This window comes from Marmota marmota, unplaced genomic scaffold, assembly GCF_001458135.2.
Source record: "Marmota marmota marmota unplaced genomic scaffold, marMar, whole genome shotgun sequence".
Classification (NCBI taxonomy): Eukaryota; Metazoa; Chordata; class Mammalia; order Rodentia; family Sciuridae; genus Marmota; species Marmota marmota.
The window spans coordinates 52,388,409-52,399,088 of record NW_025999990.1 but is presented as its reverse complement, the minus strand read 5'-3'; the positions used below and the strand labels follow the sequence as shown (position 1 = coordinate 52,399,088).

The 10,680-nt window shown below is 34.7% G+C and overlaps 1 pseudogene; it reads left to right on the top strand.

Annotated features, from left to right (window-relative positions):
* Window positions 1–9: 9 nt before the first annotated feature.
* LOC125610366 lies at window positions 10–3,026 on the top strand (annotated as a pseudogene).
* Window positions 3,027–10,680: the final 7,654 nt, after the last annotated feature.

Here is a 10,680-nt window from a genome sequence, read left to right as displayed (position 1 = left end):
AAAAAAACCTCAGACATAGAGGAAAGTAGAAAATAGTTGGATAGAAAACATGACAAAGAAAAAACTGAAAAAGAGGCATTTAGCAAAAAACAAAGAAAAACACTTGGAGAAAAGTTATAAACAATCAGATAACAGTGAGTATACTAAATCAGAAAAAGACAGAAGTAAAGACAAAGACAGGGAAGTAGATAAAAAGGAAAAGTCCAGAGACAAAGTATAAATACAGCTAACTCCAAACACTTAATGGGAGAGAAAAAGTCAAGTAGAGTAGACAGTAGTAGTAAAGCACAACATGAGAAAACTTCATCCCTTAAAATAAAAAACAAAAGATGAACCTTTGAAAATCCAGATGGAAAAGAAAAAGATAAAAAAGAGATATAGATAGATAGATACAAAGAATGAGACAAACAAAGATAAAATTCAACTAAATAGTCAAAATAAAAATCTGAAACAGAAAAGTCTAAATATAAGTCCTCTCTAGCATCAAAAGATATTCCACCTAAAGAAAAGAGGTTAGTGAATGATGATTTTATGCAGACAAGTTTTGAACAAATGCTTAACCTTAAAGACCTAGGAATAGAACAGTGGCACAAAAAAACATAAGGAAAAAATTAAGCAAAAAGAAAAGGAACAATTAAGAAATCGAAAATTGTTTAGAAGTTAAAGTGAAAGATAAAGAAAAAGCAAAACATGCCGTAGTTGAATCAAAAAACAAGGAGCTTCCTAGGTCAAAGGGTTCAGAACTGGTTGATGCTTATACCAAAGAGAAACAGTCTAAGGATACTGTAACTAATAGATCACAGTCTGTTGACATAAAAAATGTAATTACTTTAGGGAATTCATCTTTTGTTTCAGACAGTAGTTTAAATAGGTCTCTTAGATCAGAAAGTGAAAAGCCCGGTTTCAGCTCCAGATCTGTATCCATGATTTCTGTTGCTAATTCAGAAGATTCCTGCCATACTAGCATGACAACTCCAAAGCCTCTGGTTGAATATAACTCTGACTTTATGTTATAGGGTTCCAAGTCCCAAATATCATTTTCCCAGTCACCATTTTTGCCAATTGCCAAATCTCCAGGCCTTCACTAAAGGGAGTTGGACAGCCTTGCTGAACTGCCAGAATGGATTAAACCACAATATGCTAATAGACTTGCAGCATCCCATCTCAGGTCATCGTCTGTAGAACATGTTAAACTAGTTATAAATGAGGGGAGACCTTTTGTAGAAGTTCAAAGATATAGCATGCCATCGGTCATTTGTGAACATACAAAACAATTCCAAACAGTATCAGAAGAAAGCAGTTATGGTTACTGAGTGGAAATTGAAGTGGTTGGAGGAAGCGGTTCATTGAGGGCATGGCAATGGAGTATATATTTTGTATCTGGAGAGTGGAGTTTTTCTCTCTCTCTGCTTTCTGATCACCTGGTGTGCTGCTTTCCTCTTCCACTCTGCTGTCATGTTGTTCCTGCCTTCTCTGAAGCCCAGAGGAATGGAGCTGGCTGCCTATGGCTTATAATCTCTGAAATCGTGATCCCTCAAATAAACTTTCCTCACCTAAAATTGTTCTGGTCAGACCCTTTAGTCATAGCAGTGAAAAAGCTGACTAAAATGGAAATTATCCCTTGTTGTTGTAACTCCACATTCACATTGTTCAATTTGAACCATCATGGCAAGTGCTCATTTTGGCCAAATGTTATGGTTTAGAAATGAGGTGTCTCTAAAAATCTGAATATGAAAAAATACAAGAAAGTTTAGAGGTAAAATTATTGGGTATGGCACAATTAACTTAATCAGTGCATTAATTCCCTGATAGAAATTAACTGGGTTGTAAGTTCAGACTGGTATGGTGTGGATGGATGAGGTAGGTCATCGGGAAAATGATTTGAAAGCACATGTGTTTGTTGCTGGTGAGCCAGGATTAGTCTCTCTGCTTCCTGATAACTCTACTGTGATGTTCTGCCTTACCTTGGGCACAGCAATGGATTTGGCCATCTATGAACTGAGACCTATAAAACTCTATCAGACAAATAAACTTTTCCTCCTGCAAAATTTTTCTCGTCAGGTCTTTTGGTCACAGAAGTGAAAAAATTGACTACAACACTGAATATGTGCAATATGAAAATAGCTTATAGGAGCAACCATACTTATAGGTGAAACCATACTAAATTACAAGGAGGTTCCAATGGAGGATCAATTTTAATTCTCAAAGAGGATATTGAAAAATGACCCTTATTGCAGTATGTGGTTCATATTCTTCATTTCTGTCCATTAGGGTCAGTGTTTATTATGGCCACATATGTGTAATTTCAAAATGGCCTTATATGTGCAATTTGTAGCATTTGAGTAGCCCCACTGCAATGGTAGTGACAGAGGAAATCTTAAACACAATTCACAAAGTATCCTTAGAGAATTGTCTCCTGTTGCAGTACCACGTTTACATTCTTCATATTAGCACATTAGGGCCAGTGTTCTTCTTGGCTAATTATATGCAATTTAAAAAATACTTAAAGGAGCAACCGCAAAACTCATGTCTGAAGGCAGATATAGAGGAAAGATCTCACTTAATTTACATAAAGGGCACTGGGAAATATCCACTGTTAGAGCACAAAATGCACATTCTTCATATCAGACCATTAGGCTGGAGCTCTTTATGGCTAAATATATTCAATTTGAAAACAACTTTTAGGAGCCTCAGTGAAACGCAAGTTGAAGGGCCACTTGAGATGTAGGTTCTCACTTAACTTACACAAAGGGCATCAGAAATTGTCCCTTAGTAAAAAATCATATTCAAATTGTTCATATTAGCTCATTAGCATGAATGGTCATTATGCCCAAATATGTGCAATTTGAAAATTGCTTATAAAAGTGGTATTAACATGCAAGTGGCAGGTAGGCTCCAGAAGAAGTTTCAAACTTCATTTACAAGGTGTTTAGAGAGTTATCTCTCTTTATTGTACCAGGTTCTCGTTTTTCATATTGAACCATTAAGGCCAGTGCTCATTATGGCTTAATATGGGCAATATGAAAACATCTTGCTAGAGCAGGAGTAAAGCAGTACTGGTTGGGAGTGTCAATAGGCAGTATCAAAGTTAATTCACAAAGAGGCCATTGGGAATTAATACTGGTTGTTGTACTGTGTTGACATTCTTCATTTTGGACCATTAGTTTCAGTGTTCATTATGGCCATAGCTGTGCAATTAAAAAGATGTCTTACTACCCCAAGTACATGTATGAAGACATGAATGGTGTGACTCTACTTTGTGTACAACCAAAGAAATGAAAACTTGTGCTGTATAAGTGTACTATGAGTTGGAATGCATTCTGCTGTCATGTATAACAAATTAGAATAAATAAATAAATTTTTAAAAATGACTTGTAAGTGTAGCAGTGAAATGCAAGTGGTAAAGTAATTCCAGAGGTAGGTTCCCACTTAATTCACAGGAAGGACATAGGAACCTGATCATCACTACAGCATCAGTTTCATATTCTTCATATTGGCCCATTAGGGTCAGTGTTCATTATTGCTGAATGTATAACTTGAAAACGGCTGATAGGAACAATAGCACTATACTAGTGGCAATGGGATTCCATAGGAAGCTTCAGACTTAATTCGCAAAAGGGTATTAGAGAATTTTCTCCATTTGTGGCACTGGTTCCACATTCTTCAAATGGGTCAATAAGGTCCATATTCATGATGACCAAATATATGTAATAAGAAATCAGCTTGTAGGAGCAGGAGTAAAATGAGATTAGCAGAAAAGTTTATGAGGCAGTATCAAACTTAATTCTCTAAGGTGCCACTGGGGATTGTCCCCATTGCTACAGTTTCATTTCACATTTTTTATTTTAGACATAAGAGCAGTAGTGAACTTCAGGTGGCTGGGAAGTTCCAGAGGAATTTTCAAGCTTCATTCAAAAAGGAGGCTTAGGGAATTTTCTCATGTTGCAAAACCATCTTCACATTCTTCATATTGATGGGTTGGGTCCATTGCTCATAATGATTGCTTAGGAGCAATTTGAAAACAGATTACAAGAGCAATACAAATAAATGGCAGGGCTGTTCCACAGAAGCACTTTCACTTAATTCATCCAAAGGAACTCGGAAACTGTCCCTTTGTCATAGAAAATTGCCTATTTTATACTACAAATTTTGCATTCTTGATGTCACCACTTTAAAGTCTGGAGCTCATTATGGTCAAATATATGCAACTTGAAAATGGTTTACAGGAGCACCAGCAAAATACAAGTGGCAGGACCTCTCCAAAATGCATAATTTGGGAAAAAAAATTCCAGAAACTGTCAAAGGTAAAGTGTCAGGGAGGTTCCAGAAGACAATTACTCACATAACTCACAGATAAGGAATTAGAAACTTTTTCCCATTTCAGTACAAAGTTCCCTTCTTCATTTTGAAACAAAGTGGTTAGTATTCATTATTGTAGAATATGTGGAATTTGACAAGTACTTGTCAGAATATCAGTGTAACACAAGTGACAGTGAAGTTCCACATCCACATTCTTCTTTAACTCAAATAGACAAAACTGGGAATTGTCTCATGTTGGTACATCAGATTCAGATTTATTTCAGCCCATTAGGGCCAGTGTTCATTATGACCAAATATGTGCAACTACAATTGAAAGTGTACGAAGATATAAAGAGAATTGTAGATGAACAGGTAAATATGAAACACATTTTTCTCTATGTAGAAATGTTTATTGTTTTAAATGTAAATGATATTTTATGTGGTAGGATTTTATCAAATATACTAGTAGGGTAAATGGAAACAATAGTTCAAAGGATGGAATATAGGAAAATGGGAAGATACTCTTAGAAGATTCTCACAGCATGGTTGAAATGATAAAATAGAATGTAACTGTGATAAGCTAGAGATGTATATTTAACAACCAGTTTTTAAAAAATGAAGAGAGGAATGGGGTTATTGCTTAGTGGTAAAGTGCTCGCCTCGCATGTGTAAGGACTTGGATTCAATCCTCAGTATCACATAAAAATAAATTAATAAAATAAAGTTATATTTAAAAAGGAAGAGATATATCTAAAATAAATTAATAATTTAGATTAAAATGGAGTCATTCAAAATAAATAACTGATCTTTGCAATGGGAATGACAATAAGAAAATACAGAATAAAGGAGAGATTAAAAATATAGAAAGCAAATAGCAGTATGGCAGGCAAATTTGACAAATTCAACCAGAAATATAAATGTCTTAAACATTTCAATTAAAACATAAATGTTGTCAAATTTAATTAAAAAGAAAAAGAGGAAAACAACTCAATATTGTTTCCTCAGAAATCTACTAGGAATGTAAGGATATAGATATGTTAGATATAAAACATGAAAAAAAATATGTCATATACACAATAAGACCATATACTATCAAAATAAAATTTAGGAAAATAAAGATTTGCAAAGCAAGAAAAACATATGTAATGCAACATAGGACAATTCATTAAAAGAATGTACTGGGCTGGGGATGTGGTTCAAGCGGTAAAGAATTGCCTAGCATGCGTGGCGCGCTGGGTTCGATCCTTAGCACCACATAAAAATAAAATAAAGATGTTGTGTCCACCAAAAACCAAAAAATAAATATTAAAAATCTCTCTCTCTCTCTCTCTCTCTCTCTCAAAAAAAAAAAAAAAAAAAAGAAAGTACCAATTCTATGTGTTTTTTCACTTGATGATGTAGCTAAAAAATGATGAAGTCATATTAACAAAGAAATATAGACAAGAAGACTTTTACACTTTAACATTAATATTCTTTTTCTCTATGATAAAAGGCTTATATAGAACAAAGAAAATAAAGGATACAAAAGGCTTGAAAAATGTTAGACAGCAGTCCTCCCCAAAATGATGTATGGATTCATTTCCAATCCAAATTCAAAATCCTAGCTTTCCTGCTGTAATTTTACAGAAACTAATGGATTATTCCTAAAATCAATATGGAAATGCAAGGTAGCCAGATGTAATGGCTAATTAGAATTGTCAACTTGATTAGATTTAAGAGATGCAAAGATTAAGAGGCTTCTGGGTATGTCAATGTGGCTATCTAGGAATGATTGGCATGTGGGATAGGGAACTAAAATAGAGACCCTACCTAAGTGTGGGCTCACTGTCCATTAAACTGGTTACTTGGGTGGAATAAAAGTTGGAAGAACAAGGAAGCAGCACCAGATAAAAATTTGATTCTTCTTGAACAGGTTCTTAATTGCTGCTGCAGAATCCTGATCCTTTACTCTTTCAAAGAGAACTTTGCCAGTCATTCTTCTGGGAGTTTCCAGAAGATTTTGGTGTCAGACTGGGGTTGATCCATGTAGTTCTGATTCTTTAGCATCTTGGACTGCACAGCTAGTGGTTTCTTCAGCTCTCCAGCTTGCAGAAGGCCACTGTGGACTATCCAGCTTCTGGTTGTGCTAGCCATTCAAATTAATTCCCTATTTATAATCCTACATCCTTTTGTGTCTGTTCCTCTAGAGAACCCAGCCTAACACATCAGAAGAGCTGAAAATGAGCAAGGATGCAGAGCTCACAGTTCCCAATTTCAAAACCTTCTTAAAACAATTGTAATTAAGATAATGTTGTATGGGCCTAAGGATAGTTCATAGAATAATGAGTTACAATTGAGAGTCCATAAATAAATGCTTACCTTTGTGAACAAATGATTTTGGACATAAGTGTCATAATTTAGTGAGGAAAGTATGCTCTTATCAAATAAATGGTGCTGGAACACTTATGTGTTCACACATGTTGTGAATGAATAAAGTTGCACAAAAGTTAACTCATAATGAGTAACAGACTGACATGTTGAGCATGTAGACAATTAGAAAATTTGTAGAAGCAAATATAGACATAAACCTTCATGACTTCAGGTTAACAAAAGTTTTCTTGGATATTACAAAACAAATGACAAAAGAAAATGGGTCAAGTGGATATTATATTTAAAAAAAAAAAACCTTCTGTGCTTCAAAGAACACTATCAACTAAGTGGAATGTCAATCCAGATAATATTTTTAATAATTTGTCTGATAAGAGACTTATAACCAGATTAGAAAAAGAATTTTAAAAGTCAAAACAAAAAGACAATAACTCAATAAGATGTGAGTAGACGTTTCTCAAGGAATGCAAACAAATATCCAAAGCACACAAAAAGAAGCTCAACATAGTCATTAAGGAAATAACATTTACAACTACATCCAAACCAAAAAGTCAGAGAATAACAAATGTAAACATGAATGTGGAAAAACTCAAGCCCTTATTCATTACTGGTGGAGTGGAAAAATGGCCCCACTACTTTGGAAAGGGGTTTGGAAGTTACTCAAATGTTGAACAGAAAAAGCCATTAAAAATTATCATATTGGGCTTGGATTGTGCCTCAGTGGCAGAGTGCTTGCTTCACACATATGAGGCACTGAGTTCCATCCTAAGCACAACATAAAAATAAAAAGTATAATTGTATGGTTTCCATCAACAAATAAAAAAGAATTTTTAAATTACCACATTGTTCAATAATTCCATTCTAAATATATATCTAGAAGATTTGAAATGTTTCCACAAATTCATCATAGGAGCAATATTCACAATGGTCAAAATAGAAACAACCCAAAATGTCTGTCAGTTGATAAATGGACAAATAAAACATAATATATAGAAATAACTGAATATTATTTGGCCATGAATTCATGTATTGTGTTCATGTACTGATACATATCACAATAAAAATGGAACCTGAAGAGTAATTAAAAGAATTGACACATAAAAGTCTAATGATGGTATGGCTCAATTTACAGGGATTCTAAAATAGGCAAATCTATGGAGCAAATATATTAGTGTTTGTTAAGGACTATAGGAGCAGTATTGGGGAATTCCTGCTAATGCACACAGGGTTTCTTTGAAGGGTGATGAAAATATTCTAAAATTAGGTAGTGTTGATTGTTCCAGAATTCTGCAAATATATTAAAATTCACTACTTTATAAAAAGTAAAGGGGTAAATTATCAAGAAGTTATTTTGAGGAAAAAATACTGACAAATTGCTTCTGTAGTGAATTCTACTATAAATTTTGAGGAAGAAATGACATAAATTCAATAGTACAAAAGAAGAGGGAAAAAAGATTATCAATTTGACAAACAGCAGCTACTTACAGCCTATGACCTAAATGGTGAAGAATTTAATTTTTCCATCTTAAGCCTGAGCCAGTTAAAGAAAGAAAAAGAAATTAAAACACACAGAGACTACAAAAGAACACACCAAAATATTTTAACTTAAAGATGATACTATTTAATACTCAAAACATTTGAAGCAATCTTTATAATGTAGTAGAAGTAAAAAGTCAGGTTACTAAGGTAAAGGATACAATATCAATACATTTAAATAAATTACATAAATAGCAAAAAGGAAAAAAGAGAAATTTTGAGCCCTTGACTTTCCTGATGTCAAAATTACTACATAGATAGATTAATCAAAATAATGTCCTATTTGCATCAAGATAGATATAAAGATAAATACAGCAGAATAGCATTCAAAAATAAGTCCATGAATATATGGTGTTCAACAATTATGTTAAAGGCAACTCAATGGGGAAAAGAAAGGACACTTGGTAAAACAAATGGTGCTGTTAATATTAGATCTTTAACTGCAAAAAAAATTAAACAGCCCATACTTCAAACAATATAGAGATTAACACAAAAGGTCAGAGACCTAACTACAAAACATAAATCAATAAAAGGGTTCTAGAAAAAATTCAGAGAAAAATCTTAGTGGTCTTGGTAAAGGAAATTACATTAAAAGGAGGAGGGCATGGAATATAAAAGATAAACATGATAAATTTGACTTTTTCAAAAAGTAAAACTCTTGTCCCTCAAAAGATACAGTGTTAATCAAATATAAAAGCCAACCATAGATTGGTAAATAAATTTTCCAAAACATGTATTTACTTTTTGTGAATTATATGATTAATTTAATAACCTCTGAAGACAAAAAAAATATGGTTAATTTTGTATAACTTGCTCTTTCAAAAAAATCATATTGCTTTATTGGAATACTATAAGCTTCTCAACATGTAAATGAATGATTGACTTTTGGCATTCTATCTCAGAATTTATAGGGATTAGTATTACTAGATCATAGTGATTAGTATTATTAGATTACAAGTCTGAAGATTATAACTCTTTAAAAATATGGCCTATTTTGGCATGTATGTTTTGATTTCTTTCCCGTTCTTCATAAATTTCCAAACATACCAGTAACAATTAACCAAAACTTATATCAGAATGCTTTTAAGCATTTTGGTATTAAAAATGGCTAATCTGGAGATGGTGGGGCGTGCCGAGAAGCGACCAGCAAGCAGAGAGAATCAGCGCTACGGATTCTGTGGAGTCCTGCCAGCTGTGCCCTCACTGAGCTCCGGGCTGAGTTCAGGGTTGGAGACGGGGAAGGAAGCGGTCCAGTTCTATCCCCCACAATGGAAAGTCCACCAAGGAAGCCAGCGGCCACCATCTTGGAGAGCTGGCGTCACCATCGCCAGTTTCCGACAGATTGCAACAATAAAACAGGTGTGTGTTACTCAGCCCATCTCCCATACAGCAGGGAATTCGCATAAAATCTCTCCCTGGATTTCCAGGGGAGGGATTATCAGAACGAGCCTACATAGAGACGTGGGGAAAGGTAAAGACACCTGACCTCCAACTCCCCCTCCCATCAGCATCAAAAACGAAACCTGTTTTGCCAGCTCTGGGGGAGGGGCAAGCGGAAAAAATCAAAACAATAGGGTGCCGGTTCCCAATAGCCACCCTCCACACCCAGCAAACTGCAGGCCCAGAGTACAGTTTGAACTGCTGAGAGGCATCACACTGGGGAAGTCCTGGCTAGCAGGAGAAGCAAGGGGACGAGAGGCCAGGAATAAACCTAAGCTAACAGGTTTTTGAGAGACACCAGGGTGGGGGGGAGGAGGGAGCGTCCTCACAAGGACTGTATCCTACAGCCAGAGGGCAAAATCTTGGCCCGGAAGGCACAGCACCACCTACTGGAAGCGAAGAAAATAGAAGCCTAACAGTGCCCCCTTTTTTTTTCTCTTTTCTCATTTTTTTAATTCTTTAATTTTTTAATTTTAAATTTTTTTTATGTTTGTCTATTATTTTTTTCGTCAATTGTAATTTTTTTTCAATTGTAATTTTAAGTTTACTGCATTTTATTATTATTATTATTATTATTTTATCATTTCTTTTCTTTTCTATTCTTTTCTCTTTCTTTCTTCTCTCCCTCTCTCTTTCTTGGTTTGCGTCCTTACCTTTTCCCCATCTCTCCTCTTAAGCATGAACACCCAGATTACATATAACTTACTAAATGCAAATAGATGAATACTATGAATAGGTCTATAGTCCACCTAAGCCCTTAACTACCCCCAAGTACTCCTGTCTATTCTCTTGTTAATATCCGCCTGCATTTGAGCAACCCCCCAAAGAAGCTAACATATACTAACCTCCATACCATCAAATCGCCCGACCTTAACATAAAATCCTAAGTCCAAACCTCAGTTCTCTATATGCCATCAAAATCTGAAGGCCTTTAATGAAACCAATGAATTTACCTTAAATCACAATTAAATCCAACATCTCTAAACATTGTCTCCTAACACAAAGGAGAGATAGTGGAACTATAAAAACCAAAACAAA